Source organism: Struthio camelus, chromosome 12 (assembly GCF_040807025.1).
Source record: "Struthio camelus isolate bStrCam1 chromosome 12, bStrCam1.hap1, whole genome shotgun sequence".
Classification (NCBI taxonomy): Eukaryota; Metazoa; Chordata; class Aves; order Struthioniformes; family Struthionidae; genus Struthio; species Struthio camelus.
The window spans coordinates 26,879,049-26,899,375 of NC_090953.1; the positions used below are offsets into that span (position 1 = coordinate 26,879,049).

Sequence of the window (20,327 nt, forward strand, 5' to 3'; positions counted from 1 at the left end):
AAAGGAGAAGTGACACCGCAGACCCACACCACAAACATCTAGGGGCTGTGGAGCCATCCCCCACAGAACGACCTGTTACTGGGCGTACCGTTACCAACAATTGCTACCCATGCTGGGTACGAGGGCTGGGCTGGGCACGAGGTTACCTGTTGGTATGCACTCTGCTATTGACTAGAGCCATACAGCTTTTGTATACCTGTGGGCTGGCGTTGTTTCGACTGGGTGTAAAAGAGAGGAAGCCCCATGGGTTTGTTGCGGACTTGGACCCATGGTCCGCTGGCCTGCAGACCCGAGGACCCACCCGTCAGTGGGGATGCCCCTAATGTCAACAGCGTGGTGAGGAGAATCCGGGGAAAACTGTACCGGAGGGGTGGCCCGTGAGGGGCGAGAGCGGTCACCGTACCACCGTGCACCCGTGATTTAACCGTACAGCTCTGATAAGTATATGTACTTTCAGTTCTGTTATATTTCTCGCTATACTACACTGCACTTTTAGCTTTGTTATAACCTCCCATCTCTAATAAATTCTCACCCTTGACAAATGACAATCTCCCCGGTTCAGCGCAGCTAACTCGGGAATCCGAAAGAATCCCAGACACCCCTCTAGTGGTGCGTCACACCCACGCGCTTTGAAGGCTGATGAACTGAGAAGCCAAAGACTTTGCCCGCAATGCCGCCCCATGGCCAGTTCCTGGGGAAGCAAGAGGGCTTCCTTCTGCCTTGGTTGGGGACTGGAGGGCTGCGTAGGGAGGGCTCTACCACAGTAACCCCCGGAGGGAGGCTGTGGCAGTCTGAAGGAGTGTGTGGGGGGGGGGGGGGGGGAAGGGGCTGGGGAGTCAAAGAGAAAGGACAGGACATGAGCCAAGCGCTGAGCAACGACTGAGCTCCAGTTCCTGTGGGGAAGAGGCTCACTTGCTGCCGTGGTGCAGAGGAGGGAGGAGAGTGCAGCGCTCTCTGGGAGCTGGGAATTCGTGGAACGAGACAGACTGGAAGGGATCTCCGGAGGCCTCTAATTCAACTGCCCGCTCAAAGCAGGACTAGTGCCAAAGCTGGAGCCGGTCGCTCAGTGCCTGGCCCTGACACATTTTGAATTTGCTCTCCACGGAAGGAGAGTCCAAACTTCTCTGGGCACCTGCTCCACACAGCTTCAATGCTCACTGAGTTAACGCTGCAGTTAACAACTGGCTGCACCGCTGGTGTTGGCAGCAGGGTTTTGGTTTCTATGACCGTGGGACCCTGTTTGAAGATCTGATGGAGAGAGCTGATGGAGAGAGCTGATGGAGAGAGCTGGGATCCACCTCACCAAGTGGGGCATGCGTGTCTTTGCCAACAGGTTGACCAGCCTGGCAAGGAGGGCTTTAAACTAGGCAAGATGGGGGAAGGGGAGTGTTATAGAGACAGGATAGTCAGTAAAACACTGCTCAAGTCAGGATGCCTCCAGCGGGTGCATGCAGCCAGGGGCACAGCGCGGGACATGGCTATGGAGCATCCTCTTGCACCTCTCCTGAGAAGCCTGCATGCCCCATTTGGCTCTCTGAAATGCCTGTACACCAATGCACGCGGCATGGGGAATCAGCAGGAAGAATTAGAGATCTGTGTGCGGTTGCAGGGCCAGGATCTCGTTGCAGTTACAGAGACGTGGTGCGATAGCACACGTGACTGGAATGCTGTCATGGATGGCTATGCACTTTTTAGGAAAGATGGCTATGCACTTTTTAGGAAAGACAGGCTAGGAAGGCGAGGTGCTGTGGAGTTACTCTTTATGTGAGGGAGCAACTAGAATGTCTGGAGCTCTGCCTCGGGGTGGATGAAGAGCAAGCTGAGAGCTTATGGGTAAGGATTAAAGGGCAGGCTAACATGGGTGACACTGTTGTGGGGGTTTACTACAGGCCACCTGATCAGGAAGAAGTAGTCAATGGGGCCTTCTACAGACAGCTGGAAGTAGCCTCACGATCAGAGGCCCTGGTTCTCCCGGGAGACTTCAACCACCCTGACATCTGCTGGGAAGAGAGCACAGCTAGGCACAAACAGTCGAGGAGGGTCCTGCAGAGCACTGATGATAACTTCTTGACACAGGTGGTGGAGACGCCAACAAGGAGAGGTGTGCTGCTTGACCTTGTGCTAACAAACAAAGGAGGCCTGGTTGGATCTGTGAAGGCTGGGGGCAGCCTTGGCTGTAGTGGAGTTCAGGCTCCTACGAGGAGGAAGCAGGGCAATAAGTAATATAAGTCAGATCACAACCCTGGACTTCAGGAGAGCTAACTTTGGCCTCTTCAGGGACCTCCTCAGGGGAATCTCATGGGGTAGGGCCCTAGCAGGAAGAGGGGTCCAGGAGAGCCGGTTAATATTCAAGCATCGTTTCCTCCAGGCTCAAGACGGGTGCATCCCTCTTGAGTAGGAAGTCCAGCAAAGTGGGCAGGAGACCTGCATGGATGAGCAAGGAGCTCCTGGCAGAACTCCAACAGAAGAAGGAAGTCTACAGAATGTGGAAAAGGGGACAGGCCACTTGGGAGGAATACAGGGACGTTGTCAGAGTGTGCAGGGATGCGACGAGGAAGGCTAAGGCCCAGTTGGAATGAAATCTGGCAAGGGATGCCAAGGACAACCAGAAGGGCTTCTTCAACTACATCCTGGAGGTCCTCACTGAGCATGTGGAGGACAAGGAGGTGATCAGGAGTAGTCAGCACGGGTTCACCAAAGGGAAATCATGCTTGACCTTCTCTGATGGCCTGACTGGCTGGGTAGATGAGGGCAGAGCAGTGGATGCTGTCTCCCTGCACTTCAGCAAGGCTTCTGACACTGTCTCCCATCACTTTCTCATAGGTAAACTCAGCAAGTGTGGATTGAATGAGTGGACAGTGAGGTGGCCTGAGGACCGGCTGGATGGCCGAGCTCAGAGGGTTGTGGTCAGTGGCACAGAGGCCTGTAGCTCGCACTGTCCCGCAGGGGTCAGTCCTGGGTCCAGTCCTGTTCAACGTATTCATCGATGACCTGGACGAAGGCACAGAGTGCACCCGCAGCAAGTTTGCTGAGGATACTAAACTGTGGGGGAGTGGCTGACACACCAGAAGGCAGTGCTGCCGTTCCGAGGGACCAGGACAGGCTGGAGAGCTGGGCGGAGAGGAACCTCCTGAAGTTCAACAAAGGCAAGGGCAGGGTCCTGCCATCAGGAAGCTGTGGATTTAGCTCCCTGAAGGGAAGGGAGAAACAGCTTTGTGCCCAGGACACCCACACTCTTGTGGGGGGACCTCTCTGTGGTCCACTGCCTGTGAACCACAGCAGTCTCTGCCCCTCGGGGGCACTTTTGGAGGCCTGGATGCTAAGAAAGCAAAGGAGAAGGTGGGAGAAGATGCTGAGAAAGCAAAGGAGAACGCAGGAGGAGCACAGACAAGGGGCTGAGGAGTGGCACAGCCACCAACCAGCCCTGGCCAGAGACCTGGAGCGCAGCACTGCGGGGAGTGCTGGTGCACGTGCCCAAAGTGAGAGGCCCCACCTCTCAGGGGGGCGGGGTGGGGCAAAAGGGCCATAGCAGAGGATGGTTTCGATCCATCGACCTCTGGGTTATGGGCCCAGCACACTTCCGCTGCGCCACTCTGCTCCCCCCAGCAGCTTTGTGGGGAGATGGCAGGGCCCTCCCTGCCACTCCCAGGCACTGACCGTGCCAGCTCTTGGGCTCGGGGGGTTGCCGTTCCTCCTGCCTGGGCCTGGTCCCACGGAGGAAAAAAGTCTCCCCCGGGAAGCCCCAAGGCCGTGGGCCCGGGCTGAAGCCGCCTTGGTTTGCCCTTATGACGCCATCTCCTGCCTGGCACAGACCCAGGGGAAAGCGGGGAGTTTGTGTTTGCCCAACTGAGCTGCCTCTGCAGGGGAGGACAGAAACCCCAGAGCCAGGGGGCAGCCTGCCTGCCTGCATTGTGCTGGGAGCGCTTGCTTCCCAACGAGTGGATGAGTGTCTGATGCTCTCCTAGCCAGGAAAAGGCTCCCCTCCACCTGGAGTCACGTGCCTCTCCTGCACACAGTGCTTTCCTTGTGCAGGCTTGGTGAGCCCTGGGAGCCCCCGGTGGCTTTCTGCCCTGGAGAGGCAGGTTCCACCTCTGCTGGTGACCTGCTGCTGACACACTTCCTCAGAGCCGCTGCCCAGGCCAAGCCTGAAGAGCTGCGCTAGAGTGACCCCTGAGCCCAATGGATGCTCTCTTGCTGCCATCCCAAGGACGTTTTGGGCACCTCCATTTCAGTCCGCAGCAAGGGAAGGAGGAAGCCCCAAACCAAGTCAACCCTGCTGGCCCCTTGCTGCCCCACATGACTGAGTTGTGGCAGGGCACCCTGCCAAGGGGGAAAGCCCCATCACCTGGAAGGACTCAGGGACTGGCTCTGTCTCTTGCAAACTGCCCTGTGCTCACCAAAGACAGCAGCTGCGGTGCTTTAGTGCAAACCAGTGCTGGAGGAAGTAGGAGCAGGGAGGGCAGAGGAAGGCAGGAGTTAAGTGATGTTAGGAAGGAACTGGTGCAGGCTAGAGCAACGATTCCCAGGCGCTTTCCTGGCAGTGCCCTCTTTCCCAGGGCCCTGGACTTCTCTGCCTTGACAAAGCTCTGCTTCAGATGTGCCTTCCAGGCCCACCTGCCGTGCAGGCGTGTCAGGGCTCCTTGGCCTTGCTGGTGAGCTGACTGGCAGCTGTGTCCAACGCGGTGTCCCCACAGCTGTGTTCAACACGGTGTCCAGGCTCTCTGGCCTGGGGCCCAGAGGTGCGCCCCCTCCCCACGGAGCCCATAGTCTTCCTGGGTGGGAAGGAAACCCAGGCCTCCTGCATGTGCAGGAACCAGAGGAGCGCAGAGCTGGGCACTGCTTCCTCTCAGGCTGACGCAAGGGGAAGGAAAAATATCACTGTGGATGCCTGTTCCTGCATAGCAGCAGGGAAATAAGACTGTAAGGAGTATAATTACCCCAGAATGTCTTTGTCCAGGATTTCCCCAGCTCTGCTTCCTCCCCAGGGCTGGGCATCTGGTGGCACCTTCTGTCCAGTCCGCCTCACTCCACAGCAGGCACTGGGAGGTAAGTGAGACACTTCCCCTGGAGTCCCAGGTGTGGTGCCTCTGTTGGGGTGTATTGCAGCCCTCATGTTCCTGCCTGCTGTCCACGTCTGAATGCGCTCGTCTGTGGGTCTGTGCGTGCCCAGCTGTGGTGTGTCCAAAGAGTGCAAAGGAGAACTCCCCCCTCCCCCATCCCCCTAGTGCAGCCTGGCCCTGGAACTCGCAGCAGGCCGGACGAGTTGCACAGGGCACGTGATCACTGCTGCTGAGAGGTTTGGGGCAGGAAGCTGTGGCCGAGTGGGGAAGGCGATGGACGTGAAACGCATGGGGGTTTCCCTGCGCAGGTTCGAATCCTGCCAACTATGGGGCACCTGTCCCCTTTTGGGCTGCCTGGAGCGACCAGGCTCCAGCCCTGGACAAAGCCTCACAGCCACAGTCCCTCCAGCTGAACAGCGTGCCCGGTGAACCCTCCATCCCTCTAGTCACCCTCAGCTTCCCCCCAGAGTCGCCAGGGCGCGTGCAAACCCCCTCTCTCCTTTCCCAGCCACACAGGCTCACACCTTTCCTGACAGAGACATGCTCTCCTCTGGGGACGGATGGATTTTCTTCTCAGGGGCATGTTTTTCCCACGGGGCCAGAGCTGAGATGCACGTGCTTCTGTGATGGGAAGGGAGGCGTCCTTTGTGGAAACTTCTGCAAGTTTTTGCAGCATCAGGAGAAGAGGCAGGGGCAGGGCAATGCTGCTTCCTATTCTTTTTCCTTCTGCTGCATCTTTCTCCCCTCTCAGACTCCCGGGATAGTCTTGAAAGCTCAGCGAGGGTCAGAGAGTGCCTGGGACGAGCAGGAGGCAGGCATAGGTCTGCATGCGTTGGTGGTATAGTGGTGAGCATAGCTGCCTTCCAAGCAGTTGACCCGGGTTCGATTCCCGGACAACGCACATGCACTTTTCTTCTCCCAGGCGCCTGCAGAGGCCCTTCCACCTCCTGCCAGAAAAGAGCCCAGGCAGGGCTGCATGCACAGGCAGGGTGAGGCACCTTGACCTTCTCTGTGGCCTTTTGCTGTGCTCACTCCAGTGTGGCCTTGTCTCTCTCGTACCGGGAAGCCCAGAAATGGACACAGCACTCCAGATGTGCTCTCACCAGTGCTGAGCAGAGGGGAAGGATCACACCTCCCTCAGCCTGCTGGCAACGCTCTTCCTAACGCAGCCCAGGATGCTGCCAGCCGCCTTTGCTGCAAGGGCACGTTGCTGCCTCAAGTGCTGAAGGCCTTCCGGGACACAACAGCTCTGCTCTGAAATAAGTGCCCGTGAGATACCAAGCTCCTGGGGAGCTGACAGAGCCCCTAACTGCTGGAACCAGAAACATGACGGCACCAGTGGAGTCCCTGCAAGGGCACCTGGCATGCAGATGCCCAGGGGCTCCTGCAGAGGGAGGAAGGACACTTTGAAGAGCCCTGTTCACTTGCTGCCAGGTGCGGACTGGCCCGAGAGGGAAGGCAGAGGCAACAGCCCTGAGTCCGCAGAAGAGCTCCACCTACTGCAAAGATGGTGTAACTCGAGCAGCAGTCCCTGCTGGGAGATGTGGGTGGTACAGCTTTGGGAAGAGTAATGCATGAACTGGGGGACTGAACAGTGACACGGGATGTGGCTTGGTGTTTGGCTGCATGCTTGTAAGTACGAGGCCTTGGTTTGCTCCTGAGCAGCCCCGGTGCTTCTTGCCTCCAGTGCCTCCTGTAAGTAACCACCTGTCTTAGCAAAAAGAGACAAGGCCCGGACTGTCGGCTCGGCAGGCTGGAGAAACGGGCAGACAGGAGCCGCAGGAAGTTCAGCAAGGCAAAGTGCAACGCCCTGCACCCGGCGAGGAATAACCCCAGGCACCCGGGGAGGAATAACCCCAGGCGCCAGTACATGGTGGGGGCCGACCTGCTGGAAAGCAGCTTTGCAGAAAAGACCTGGGGGTCCTGGCACCCTACAAGCTGACCACAAGCCAGCAACGTGCCTTTGTGGCAAAGGCGGCCCACGGTAGGCTGGGCTGCGTGAGGAAGAGTGTTGCCACCAGGTCAAGGGAAGTGGTGCTTTCCCCTCTACTCAGCGCTCCAGAGGCCACATCTGGAGCGCGGTCTCCAGTTCTGGGCTCCGCAGTGGAAGAAAGAGAGGGCCCTACCGGCACGAGTCCAGCAAAGAGGCACAAGGATGATTAGGGGCCTGGAGAACCTCTCATATGAGGAGAGGCTGAGAGAGTCGGGACTGTTGAGCCCGGAGAAGAGAAGGCTCACGGGGCATCTTACCAGTGCGTATAACTATCCAACGGGAGGGTCGAACGAAGACAGACCAAGGGAGTGGTGCCCCTCTTCTCGGTGGTGCCCACTGACAGGGCAAGAGTCATCGCACACAAACTGAACACGGGAAATTCAGCTTGAACGTGAGAAAATGCTTCTTTAGCGTGAGGCTGGCTGAACATTGGAACAGGTGGCCCAGAGAGGTTGTGGATTCTCCATCCTTGGTTTTCCCTCCTCAGGTTCTGGCAGAGAGAGGTAAGCTCAGGACAGGGGGGAATGCTTTCCTGTGCAGAGCGGGTGGCTAACGGAGGCTGGCGGAGAAAGAAACACCACCACGAGTCTCCAGCTATGCTGCACAACATCTTTAATGAGCAGGAAGGAAAAAAGGAAAAAAAGCAGCACAGAGACCAAGACACATGTTTCCTGGGTTGAGTGAGGCACAGAGAATTGCCCGTTTCCCCAGGACAAGCGGCATGCAAAGCGTTTGCCTTTTCCCATTCCAGCTCTACCTTGTGGCAATCACATCCTACCTACAGCAATTCCTAACCCCCAAACCGTCCTGCCGTCAGCAGGAGACTCAGCAGAGCGGACGAGCACGAGCTCTTTCTCGAGGAGCTCAGAGTGCAGCAGAGCCAGAGGCAGCATGGCGAGGCCTGGCTCTGTGAGGTGGAGCTGGGAACTCAGTGCGCTCAGGCCTCCAGCCCTTTCAAGACCCCCACCAGATCAGCCTTTCTTTTCTTTCCTCATCTTTCTCTGTGCCCTCCAAATCCAGTTCTAGCTGCATGTCCCCGAGGGGCCTGCGGCTGGTTTTCTTAAAATGCACAACAAGCGTTACATCTCACCTTAAGGCTGGATTTGAGGGCCTGGCAGCAAAGATTTGCCTAACCCACTGCTTATTGCCCCAGGTCCGGGCACTAAGGACAAGGACAAGGCTGGGCGTGCAGACGTGAGCATGGGGAGTCCAGCAGTGGTGTGCATGATGCAGGGGGTGTAGCTCAGTGGGAGAGCATTTGACTGCAGATCAAGAGGTCCCTGGTTCAACTCCAGGTGCCCCCTCCACTGCTGCTTTTCTTCCTGGAGCTTCTCCTGTGCCTTGGCGGCCTGCTTCCCCATCCCTCAGTGGGAAGGCTGTGGGGGACAGACACCTGTTCAAAGAGAAAGCCAGGAGCAAAGGCATTTCTCCAAAGGCCCTTTCCTGCACTCAGTCCTTTCCCCAGGGCAGGCAGTGAGGTGGCATTGTTGCGCGAACAGGAAACTTTCGCACAGCAGCTCCATCTCCTGTGAATAACCACACACACATATACACGCACCCACCCCGCTGCCATCCCTCCCACCATCCCCCGCGAGGACAGCATTATATCTCAAACCTTGACTATGACTTGTACAGTAAATACATGAAATACAGGGTGTCCACTTAAGAGAGCAACAGCACAAAGAATGAGGTAGTCATAGTTAAATTTAGCTTGGAAGGCAGCTTACAGGTCTGTAGTCCAACCTCCAGTTCCGGGCAGGGCTGACTGCAGAGTTACTTGAGGCTGCCTGTGGCCTTGTCCAGTTGAGGTCTGAAAACCCCAGTGAGGGAGAATCACAGAATCACAGAATGGTTTAGGTTGGAAGGGACCTCTGGAGATCATCTAGTCCAACCTCCCTGCTCAAGCAGGGTCCTCTAGAGCATATTGCCCAGGATCACATCCGGACGGGTTTTGAATATCTCCAGCGAAGGAGACTCCACTGCCTCGCTGGGCAACCTCTTCCAGTGCTCTGTCACCCTCCCAGTGAAGAAGTTTTTTTCTCAGATTCAGATGGAACTTCCTGTGGTTCAGTTTCTGCCCGTTGCCTCTTGTCCTGCTGCTGGGCACCACGGAGAAGAGGCTGGCCTCATCCTCTTGACACCCCCCTTCAGATACTTATACACGTTGATCAGATCACCTCTCAGTCTTCTCTTCTCCAGACTGAACAGGCCCAGCTCTCGCAGTCTTTCTTCCTAGGAGAGGTGCTCCAGTCCCCTCACCATCTTTGTAGCCCTCCGCTGGACTCTCTCCAGTAGCGCCATGTCTCTCTTGTACTGGGGAGCCCAGAATTGGGCACAGTACTCCAGGTGAGGCCTCCCCAGGGCTGAGGAGAGGGGCAGGATCACCTCCCTCCACCTGCTGGCAACACTCTGCCTCATGCACCCCAGGATACCATTGGCCTTCTTGGCCACAAGCCCACGTTGCTGGCTCATGCTTAACTTGTTTAACCTGAGGACTGGAAGAACCACTCCCAGGTCCTTCTCGGCAGAGCTACTTTCCAGCAGGTCAACCCCCAGCCTGTACTGCTGCATGGGATTATTTCTCCCGAGGTGCAGGACCTTGCACTTGCCTTTGCTGAACTTCAGGAGGTTCCTCTCCGCCCAGCTCTCCAGCCTGCCCTGGTCCCTCGGAATGGCAGCACTGCCTTCTGGTGTGTCAGCCACTCCCCCCAGTTTAGTATCCTCAGCAAACTTGCTGCGGGTGCACTCTGTCCCTTCCTCCAGGTCATTGAGGAATATATTGAACAAGACTGGACCCAGGACTGACCCCCTAGCCAGTGGGGCACCACTAGCTACACGCCTCCAACTTGACTCTGCGCCATTCACCACAACCCTCCGAGCTCGGCCATCCAGCCAGTTCTCAATCCACCTCACCGTCCACTCCTCTAGCCCACACTTGCTGAGTTTACCTACGAGGATGTGATGGGAGACAGTGTCAAAAGCCTTGCTGAAGTCCAGGTAGACAGCATCCACTGCTCTCCCCTCATCTACCCAGCCGGTCATCCCATCCTAGAAGGCTATCAGATTGGTCAAGCATGATTTCCCTTTGGTGAATCCATGCTGACTACTCCTGATCACCTTCTTGTCCTCCAGATGCTTAGTGAGGACCTCCAGGAGGAGCTGTTCCATCACCTTTCCTGGGATGGAGGGGAGGCTGACAGGCCTGTAGTTCCCTGGCTCCTCCTTCTTGCCCTTTTGGAAGGCTGGGGTGACATTGGCTTTCTTCCAGTCCTCAGGCACCTCTCCTGATCTCCAGGACCTCTCCAAGATGATGGAGAGTGGCCTAGCCATAACATCCGCCAGCTCTCTCAGCACTCGCGGATGCATCCCGTCAGGACCCACGGATTTATGGAGGTCAAGTTTGGACAAAAGATCTCTAACCTGATCCTCCTCCTCCACCAAGGGGGAGTCTTCCTTTCTCCAGCCTTCCTCTCTTGTCCCCAGGGTCTGGAATTCCTGAGGGCTGGCCTTAGCAGTGAAGACTGAAGCAAAGGCAGCATTCAGTAACTCTGCCTTCTCTATTTCCTTTGTTACCAGGGCACCCGCCCCATTCAGCAGCGGGCCCACCTTGGCCCTAGTCTTCCTCTTGCTAGTGATGTATTTGAAGAAGCCCTTCTTGTTGTCCTTGGCATCCCTTGCCAGATTTCATTCCAACTGGGCCTTAGCCTTCCTCGTCGCATCCCTGCACACTCTGACAGCGTCCCTGTATTCCTCCCAAGTGGCCTGTCCCCTTTTCCACATTCTGTAGACTTCCTTCTTCTGTTGGAGTTCTGCCAGGAGCTCCTTGCTCATCCATGCAGGTCTCCTGCCCGCTTTGCTCGACTCGAATCTGCCTGTTCCAGGAGGAAACCACACCCACCATGCTTTTTTTCCCCTCTTCTGATATCAAATCAGAATTTCCCTTGTTGCAGCTTGTTCCCATTGTCTCCTGTCCTTTCCTTGTGCACCTGTAAGAAGGAGGCGGCCTCTGTCTTCCCGAGGGTTCAGCCAGTAGATCTGGCCCGAGGAACTCCCCTTGCTCTTTCACCACACCTGCAGTGAGCCCAGAGGCCCTGTTGCTCTTTGGGGACTGCAGGGGCACAAATCCCACCAAGCCCCGAGCCAGTTTAGGGAGCTGATCTGACCTGACCCTAGGGGCTCTCCTTGCCTCCTTCACCACAAGCCATGGGCTTCTCTGAGGGGCACAGACTGGAGAGCACAGCATGCAGAGAAGGATGTCCAGGAGGAAAGTCCTGGCCCGAGGCTCTCCACTGCCAGCCGGGGAAAGGAAAAGAGGCAGCGACAAGCTTGTCAGGAGTGGGATTCGAACCCACGCCTCCCACGGAGACTGCGACCTGAACGCAGCGCCTTAGACCGCTCGGCCACCCTGACCCCTCTGCCAACCTTGGCTCAGCTCCTGCCCTGAAGGCTGTCCCCTCTGCAGCGTGTCTCTGGCTGTCTCTCCCCAGGAAACAGGGGGTTTGGTTCCTGATGTTTCCCGCCCCGCAGCCTTCCTGCTGGCCCCAGTTCTGCCCCTGCTCTCCTCTTCCTGCCCGCCTCCAAAGCCAGCCTGGCTGGGGGCTGGGGAAGGGCAAGCTGGGCAGAACCTGGTGGGTCAGGAAGCACCACCTCCCCAGCTCCGCTGCCAGCAGGACGGCGTCCTGCGGTGGGCTCAGACCACCAGCCTTGGGGTGCCCTCTCTGCTGGTGCCACAGAGCTGCCCATGCGGGGCCTCTCAGGGCCACCTTTTCCTGCCTCAGAAATGTCCCAGCCCCCTGGATGCTCTGGGTGGGCGGGGGCAGTGTGTTAGGGCTGGGAGTGTAGATTAGGCACCATGGACAGCCCCCCCGCCTGGCTCTGGGTTTTCCTGTGTGGCCATCCCCTCCCCACACAGCTTGGGGTGCAAATGGAGCCTGTGGGCACATCTCCCTTCTTGCACTGTAAAGGAACACTGCCAAGGCCCCCTCCCCACCTCCTGCCCCCGCCCACCCATGCGCGCGCGCACACACACACGCACACGCTTGCAGAGACTGTACAGGCAAGCTTGGCTCAACGAGAGCGATTATCACTAGCGACTCCTGAAACGGTGAGCCCTGCTATTACGGGATAAGGCCATGCTACGGCTGTGCCAGTCCCACAAGTAGCTGCTGCTGAAAGGGATGGCCACATGCCCCTCTGTCCCAATCCCACCTTGTCCCTCACGCTGGCTCTGACACTCTCCTGACAGGGAGCTGGTGTAGAGGGTGATGCTGGTTGGGAACCATTGATTTACGTGGGGAGTTACTTTCTCCCGGTGCAGCTCCGTGAAGCTGCACTCATCATGGGCCCACATAAGCACCGGAGAAAGCACGAGGGAAGCAGAGAGAGGACATGGCCAGAAACAGAGCGGCTTTCGCCTCTGCAGGGCGCTTTCCTGTCCAGCTGGCTTTTCTGCAGGGCCAAACACCGTGCGCTGGGTGAGCAAGCGAGTGAGCCACGCTTTCAGACAAGCCCTGACTTGCGCATGCACAAAATATGCTCTGCTAGCCTCAAACATCTCCGCAAGCCGACAGGAAACTGCGGGCTTACTGACCTCCTGCTGCCTCAGGATGTGGGTCTGGGTGCCCCCCTGGTTATGCAAGTGGGAGGCCACCGGACCCCTTGACACAGGCACCATGGTGGCAGGTCAGGGGCCAGCTCCGTTAGGCTCTCTGCAGCTGAATTTACAACAGCTGGAGCACTGCAGGCCACTCTGCAGAACCAAGAAATGGAGGGGAACAGCTTCCAAGAAGTGGCTTTTTGTGCGGTATCTGTCACTGTTTTCCTGTACTGTAGACAAAACCAAGGTGGAAAGAGAGGGGCACCTTCAGAGCTTCTTTAAAAGCTTTTCACCATTCAGACCCCGTGCTGCTCCAGCCTCTTAGAGGAGGAGCCTGAGTGTCCGGGAGCAGCAAGCGCCGGCTGATCCCTAAGGGATGGGGAGCCGGGTGCGATAACACGACTGGCTGGGCAAGGACCTTGCCTGCCAGGGTCCCTTCCCACCGCCACCAAGCCAGGCAAACAGGGCAGGCCTGGAGATGCTAGCGAGGCTCAGCAAAGAGTACAGATCACCAGGGAAGTTCACCTGGTGATGAGGCAGGTCCGAGGTCAAGCTGGGAAGTAAATCTGCAGCTCAGGGTCAGGGTCAGAATCGGGTCTGGCAAGGGTGGTGAGGGTCAGACGCAGTCCAGTGATCACCAGGCAGGTCCATGGTGAAAAGGCAGGTCTGAGGTCAGGCTGGGACGTCAGACCGCGGGTCAGTGTCCAGATCAATGGGGTCCATGGCTAGGCAGGGACATGGCCGTGACAGAGCCAGAGACTAGTACTCCCACAACATAGCGCAGCCAGAGGAAAGGCCTAGGGCTGAGCTTAAATGGGGCTCCTGGGCCCACAGGAAGAGGGTGCATGGTGGTGGGGGGGGGAGGTCCGAGCTGAGGCTGGTCAGGGCACTGAAGCCTATCAGTGCCCTCAGGGCTGTGACAGAGGGGGTCCCTCTCTCTGCTCAGCAGTGCCAGGAGCAGGCAGAAAGAGGGCCCAGCATAGCCCCGTGGTCTCATTGAACAGTCTCCCAAGGCCACCCTCCCACTGCTCTCCAAGAACCCAGAAACTCAGCGCAGTGACTCAGAAAAATCCAGCTCTGCCCTTGGAGAATATAGGTGTCTTTCTCTCCCTGGGAATGGAGAGAAAAGTGTGACTTGGAGCTGTGATTTGATTTCAGCACACCTGAGCTCTGTATTCTTGCTCTGGACAAGCCAACATGCTGTCACGGTGCTCCTGAGTCATGGCAAGAGTACGCATGTCTTTCCCACCGGCAGGCGCCACACAGGCAAGTGTGGGACTCCGGATGGTGTAGCCCATAGAAGAGGGGTTTGCTCTGGGGTGCTCCCCAGGAGTTAGCGAACCCCAGGTGCACCATGGCTGTGGGGTTGCTGCACCCTGGGGGCACACCCTCTAACCACCCCATGATTGACAAGACCACATAAAGGAGAAGTGACACCGCAGACCCACACCACAAACATCTAGGGGCTGTGGAGCCATCCCCCACAGAACGACCTGTTACTGGGCGTACCGTTACCAACAATTGCTACCCATGCTGGGTACGAGGGCTGGGCTGGGCACGAGGTTACCTGTTGGTATGCACTCTGCTATTGACTAGAGCCATACAGCTTTTGTATACCTGTGGGCTGGCGTTGTTTCGACTGGGTGTAAAAGAGAGGAAGCCCCATGGGTTTGTTGCGGACTTGGACCCATGGTCCGCTGGCCTGCAGACCCGAGGACCCACCCGTCAGTGGGGATGCCCCTAATGTCAACAGCGTGGTGAGGAGAATCCGGGGAAAACTGTACCGGAGGGGTGGCCCGTGAGGGGCGAGAGCGGTCACCGTACCACCGTGCACCCGTGATTTAACCGTACAGCTCTGATAAGTATATGTACTTTCAGTTCTGTTATATTTCTCGCTATACTACACTGCACTTTTAGCTTTGTTATAACCTCCCATCTCTAATAAATTCTCACCCTTGACAAATGACAATCTCCCCGGTTCAGCGCAGCTAACTCGGGAATCCGAAAGAATCCCAGACACCCCTCTAGTGGTGCGTCACACCCACGCGCTTTGAAGGCTGATGAACTGAGAAGCCAAAGACTTTGCCCGCAATGCCGCCCCATGGCCAGTTCCTGGGGAAGCAAGAGGGCTTCCTTCTGCCTTGGTTGGGGACTGGAGGGCTGCGTAGGGAGGGCTCTACCACAGTAACCCCCGGAGGGAGGCTGTGGCAGTCTGAAGGAGTGTGTGGGGGGGGGGGGGGAAGGGGCTGGGGAGTCAAAGAGAAAGGACAGGACATGAGCCAAGCGCTGAGCAACGACTGAGCTCCAGTTCCTGTGGGGAAGAGGCTCACTTGCTGCCGTGGTGCAGAGGAGGGAGGAGAGTGCAGCGCTCTCTGGGAGCTGGGAATTCGTGGAACGAGACAGACTGGAAGGGATCTCCGGAGGCCTCTAATTCAACTGCCCGCTCAAAGCAGGACTAGTGCCAAAGCTGGAGCCGGTCGCTCAGTGCCTGGCCCTGACACATTTTGAATTTGCTCTCCACGGAAGGAGAGTCCAAACTTCTCTGGGCACCTGCTCCACACAGCTTCAATGCTCACTGAGTTAACGCTGCAGTTAACAACTGGCTGCACCGCTGGTGTTGGCAGCAGGGTTTTGGTTTCTATGACCGTGGGACCCTGTTTGAAGATCTGATGGAGAGAGCTGATGGAGAGAGCTGATGGAGAGAGCTGGGATCCACCTCACCAAGTGGGGCATGCGTGTCTTTGCCAACAGGTTGACCAGCCTGGCAAGGAGGGCTTTAAACTAGGCAAGATGGGGGAAGGGGAGTGTTATAGAGACAGGATAGTCAGTAAAACACTGCTCAAGTCAGGATGCCTCCAGCGGGTGCATGCAGCCAGGGGCACAGCGCGGGACATGGCTATGGAGCATCCTCTTGCACCTCTCCTGAGAAGCCTGCATGCCCCATTTGGCTCTCTGAAATGCCTGTACACCAATGCACGCGGCATGGGGAATCAGCAGGAAGAATTAGAGATCTGTGTGCGGTTGCAGGGCCAGGATCTCGTTGCAGTTACAGAGACGTGGTGCGATAGCACACGTGACTGGAATGCTGTCATGGATGGCTATGCACTTTTTAGGAAAGATGGCTATGCACTTTTTAGGAAAGACAGGCTAGGAAGGCGAGGTGCTGTGGAGTTACTCTTTATGTGAGGGAGCAACTAGAATGTCTGGAGCTCTGCCTCGGGGTGGATGAAGAGCAAGCTGAGAGCTTATGGGTAAGGATTAAAGGGCAGGCTAACATGGGTGACACTGTTGTGGGGGTTTACTACAGGCCACCTGATCAGGAAGAAGTAGTCAATGGGGCCTTCTACAGACAGCTGGAAGTAGCCTCACGATCAGAGGCCCTGGTTCTCCCGGGAGACTTCAACCACCCTGACATCTGCTGGGAAGAGAGCACAGCTAGGCACAAACAGTCGAGGAGGGTCCTGCAGAGCACTGATGATAACTTCTTGACACAGGTGGTGGAGACGCCAACAAGGAGAGGTGTGCTGCTTGACCTTGTGCTAACAAACAAAGGAGGCCTGGTTGGATCTGTGAAGGCTGGGGGCAGCCTTGGCTGTAGTGGAGTTCAGGCTCCTACGAGGAGGAAGCAGGGCAATAAGTAATATAAGTCAGATCACAACCCTGGACTTCAGGAGAGCTAACTTTGGCCTCTTCAGGGACCTCCTCAGGGGAATCTCATGGGGTAGGGCCCTAGCAGGAAGAGGGGTCCAGGAGAGCCGGTTAATATTCAAGCATCGTTTCCTCCAGGCTCAAGACGGGTGCATCCCTCTTGAGTAGGAAGTCCAGCAAAGTGGGCAGGAGACCTGCATGGATGAGCAAGGAGCTCCTGGCAGAACTCCAACAGAAGAAGGAAGTCTACAGAATGTGGAAAAGGGGACAGGCCACTTGGGAGGAATACAGGGACGTTGTCAGAGTGTGCAGGGATGCGACGAGGAAGGCTAAGGCCCAGTTGGAATGAAATCTGGCAAGGGATGCCAAGGACAACCAGAAGGGCTTCTTCAACTACATCCTGGAGGTCCTCACTGAGCATGTGGAGGACAAGGAGGTGATCAGGAGTAGTCAGCACGGGTTCACCAAAGGGAAATCATGCTTGACCTTCTCTGATGGCCTGACTGGCTGGGTAGATGAGGGCAGAGCAGTGGATGCTGTCTCCCTGCACTTCAGCAAGGCTTCTGACACTGTCTCCCATCACTTTCTCATAGGTAAACTCAGCAAGTGTGGATTGGATGAGTGGACAGTGAGGTGGCCTGAGGACCGGCTGGATGGCCGAGCTCAGAGGGTTGTGGTCAGTGGCACAGAGGCCTGTAGCTCGCACTGTCCCGCAGGGGTCAGTCCTGGGTCCAGTCCTGTTCAACGTATTCATCGATGACCTGGACGAAGGCACAGAGTGCACCCGCAGCAAGTTTGCTGAGGATACTAAACTGTGGGGGAGTGGCTGACACACCAGAAGGCAGTGCTGCCGTTCCGAGGGACCAGGACAGGCTGGAGAGCTGGGCGGAGAGGAACCTCCTGAAGTTCAACAAAGGCAAGGGCAGGGTCCTGCCATCAGGAAGCTGTGGATTTAGCTCCCTGAAGGGAAGGGAGAAACAGCTTTGTGCCCAGGACACCCACACTCTTGTGGGGGGACCTCTCTGTGGTCCACTGCCTGTGAACCACAGCAGTCTCTGCCCCTCGGGGGCACTTTTGGAGGCCTGGATGCTAAGAAAGCAAAGGAGAAGGTGGGAGAAGATGCTGAGAAAGCAAAGGAGAACGCAGGAGGAGCACAGACAAGGGGCTGAGGAGTGGCACAGCCACCAACCAGCCCTGGCCAGAGACCTGGAGCGCAGCACTGCGGGGAGTGCTGGTGCACGTGCCCAAAGTGAGAGGCCCCACCTCTCAGGGGGGCGGGGTGGGGCAAAAGGGCCATAGCAGAGGATGGTTTCGATCCATCGACCTCTGGGTTATGGGCCCAGCACACTTCCGCTGCGCCACTCTGCTCCCCCCAGCAGCTTTGTGGGGAGATGGCAGGGCCCTCCCTGCCACTCCCAGGCACTGACCGTGCCAGCTCTTGGGCTCGGGGGGTTGCCGTTCCTCCTGCCTGGGCCTGGTCCCACGGAGGAAAAAAGTCTCCCCCGGGAAGCCCCAAGGCCGTGGGCCCGGGCTGAAGCCGCCTTGGTTTGCCCTTATGACGCCATCTCCTGCCTGGCACAGACCCAGGGGAAAGCGGGGAGTTTGTGTTTGCCCAACTGAGCTGCCTCTGCAGGGGAGGACAGAAACCCCAGAGCCAGGGGGCAGCCTGCCTGCCTGCATTGTGCTGGGAGCGCTTGCTTCCCAACGAGTGGATGAGTGTCTGATGCTCTCCTAGCCAGGAAAAGGCTCCCCTCCACCTGGAGTCACGTGCCTCTCCTGCACACAGTGCTTTCCTTGTGCAGGCTTGGTGAGCCCTGGGAGCCCCCGGTGGCTTTCTGCCCTGGAGAGGCAGGTTCCACCTCTGCTGGTGACCTGCTGCTGACACACTTCCTCAGAGCCGCTGCCCAGGCCAAGCCTGAAGAGCTGCGCTAGAGTGACCCCTGAGCCCAATGGATGCTCTCTTGCTGCCATCCCAAGGACGTTTTGGGCACCTCCATTTCAGTCCGCAGCAAGGGAAGGAGGAAGCCCCAAACCAAGTCAACCCTGCTGGCCCCTTGCTGCCCCACATGACTGAGTTGTGGCAGGGCACCCTGCCAAGGGGGAAAGCCCCATCACCTGGAAGGACTCAGGGACTGGCTCTGTCTCTTGCAAACTGCCCTGTGCTCACCAAAGACAGCAGCTGCGGTGCTTTAGTGCAAACCAGTGCTGGAGGAAGTAGGAGCAGGGAGGGCAGAGGAAGGCAGGAGTTAAGTGATGTTAGGAAGGAACTGGTGCAGGCTAGAGCAACGATTCCCAGGCGCTTTCCTGGCAGTGCCCTCTTTCCCAGGGCCCTGGACTTCTCTGCCTTGACAAAGCTCTGCTTCAGATGTGCCTTCCAGGCCCACCTGCCGTGCAGGCGTGTCAGGGCTCCTTGGCCTTGCTGGTGAGCTGACTGGCAGCTGTGTCCAACGCGGTGTCCCCACAGCTGTGTTCAACACGGTGTCCAGGCTCTCTGGCCTGGGGCCCAGAGGTGCGCCCCCTCCCCACGGAGCCCATAGTCTTCCTGGGTGGGAAGGAAACCCAGGCCTCCTGCATGTGCAGGAACCAGAGGAGCGCAGAGCTGGGCACTGCTTCCTCTCAGGCTGACGCAAGGGGAAGGAAAAATATCACTGTGGATGCCTGTTCCTGCATAGCAGCAGGGAAATAAGACTGTAAGGAGTATAATTACCCCAGAATGTCTTTGTCCAGGATTTCCCCAGCTCTGCTTCCTCCCCAGGGCTGGGCATCTGGTGGCACCTTCTGTCCAGTCCGCCTCACTCCACAGCAGGCACTGGGAGGTAAGTGAGACACTTCCCCTGGAGTCCCAGGTGTGGTGCCTCTGTTGGGGTGTATTGCAGCCCTCATGTTCCTGCCTGCTGTCCACGTCTGAATGCGCTCGTCTGTGGGTCTGTGCGTGCCCAGCTGTGGTGTGTCCAAAGAGTGCAAAGGAGAACTCCCCCCCCCCCCATCCCCCTAGTGCAGCCTGGCCCTGGAACTCGCAGCAGGCCGGACGAGTTGCACAGGGCACGTGATCACTGCTGCTGAGAGGTTTGGGGCAGGAAGCTGTGGCCGAGTGGGGAAGGCGATGGACGTGAAACGCATGGGGGTTTCCCTGCGCAGGTTCGAATCCTGCCAACTATGGGGCACCTGTCCCCTTTTGGGCTGCCTGGAGCGACCAGGCTCCAGCCCTGGACAAAGCCTCACAGCCACAGTCCCTCCAGCTGAACAGCGTGCCCGGTGAACCCTCCATCCCTCTAGTCACCCTCAGCTTCCCCCCAGAGTCGCCAGGGCGCGTGCAAACCCCCTCTCTCCTTTCCCAGCCACACAGGCTCACACCTTTCCTGACAGAGACATGCTCTCCTCTGGGGACGGATGGATTTTCTTCTCAGGGGCATGTTTTTCCCACGGGGCCAGAGCTGAGATGCACGTGCTTCTGTGATGGGAAGGGAGGCATCCTTTGTGGAAACTTCTGCAAGTTTTTGCAGCATCAGGAGAAGAGGCAGGGGCAGGGCAATGCTGCTTCCTATTCTTTTTCCTTCTGCTGCATCTTTCTCCCCTCTCAGACTCCCGGGATAGTCTTGAAAGCTCAGCGAGGGTCAGAGAGTGCCTGGGACGAGCAGGAGGCAGGCATAGGTCTGCGTGCGTTGGTGGTATAGTGGTGAGCATAGCTGCCTTCCAAGCAGTTGACCCGGGTTCGATTCCTGGCCAACGCACATGCACTTTTCTTCTCCCAGGCGCCTGCAGAGGCCCTTCCACCTCCTGCCAGAAAAAAGCCCAGGTTTCCCCAACAGGTTCATGTTCCCTCGGGGAGCCACTCCCCTTGCTGCATGCACAGGCAGGGTGAGGCACCCCACAGAGCCCAGGAGAGACAGGGGCCCCCTCCTCCTTCAGCAATGCCTGCCTTGGCCAAAGCAGCAGGTCTGTCGCCGAGCACAGCTTCCAGGCTGCTTGCCCTGCCCCCCGAGGCATAGCCCTGCAGAAGGAAGCGCCCCAGAATGAAGGTGCTACCTCC

The 20,327-nt window shown here is 57.6% G+C and overlaps 4 non-coding genes across 4 annotated transcripts; 3 read left to right on the forward strand and 1 right to left on the reverse strand.

The window, feature by feature from the left end:
* The first annotated feature begins 5,889 nt into the window (after nt 1–5,889).
* On the forward strand, nt 5,890–5,961 carry TRNAG-UCC (transfer RNA glycine (anticodon UCC)). The gene has a single exon. It is a non-coding gene; the product is annotated as a tRNA-Gly (tRNA).
* Nucleotides 5,962–8,285: 2,324 nt separating this feature from the next.
* On the forward strand, nt 8,286–8,357 carry TRNAC-GCA (transfer RNA cysteine (anticodon GCA)). Its single transcript has one exon. It is a non-coding gene; the product is annotated as a tRNA-Cys (tRNA).
* A 3,023-nt stretch (nt 8,358–11,380) lies between these two features.
* TRNAL-CAG (transfer RNA leucine (anticodon CAG)) lies at nt 11,381–11,463 on the reverse strand. Its single transcript has one exon. It is a non-coding gene; the product is annotated as a tRNA-Leu (tRNA).
* An 8,493-nt stretch (nt 11,464–19,956) lies between these two features.
* On the forward strand, nt 19,957–20,028 carry TRNAG-UCC (transfer RNA glycine (anticodon UCC)). The gene has a single exon. It is a non-coding gene; the product is annotated as a tRNA-Gly (tRNA).
* Nucleotides 20,029–20,327: the final 299 nt, after the last annotated feature.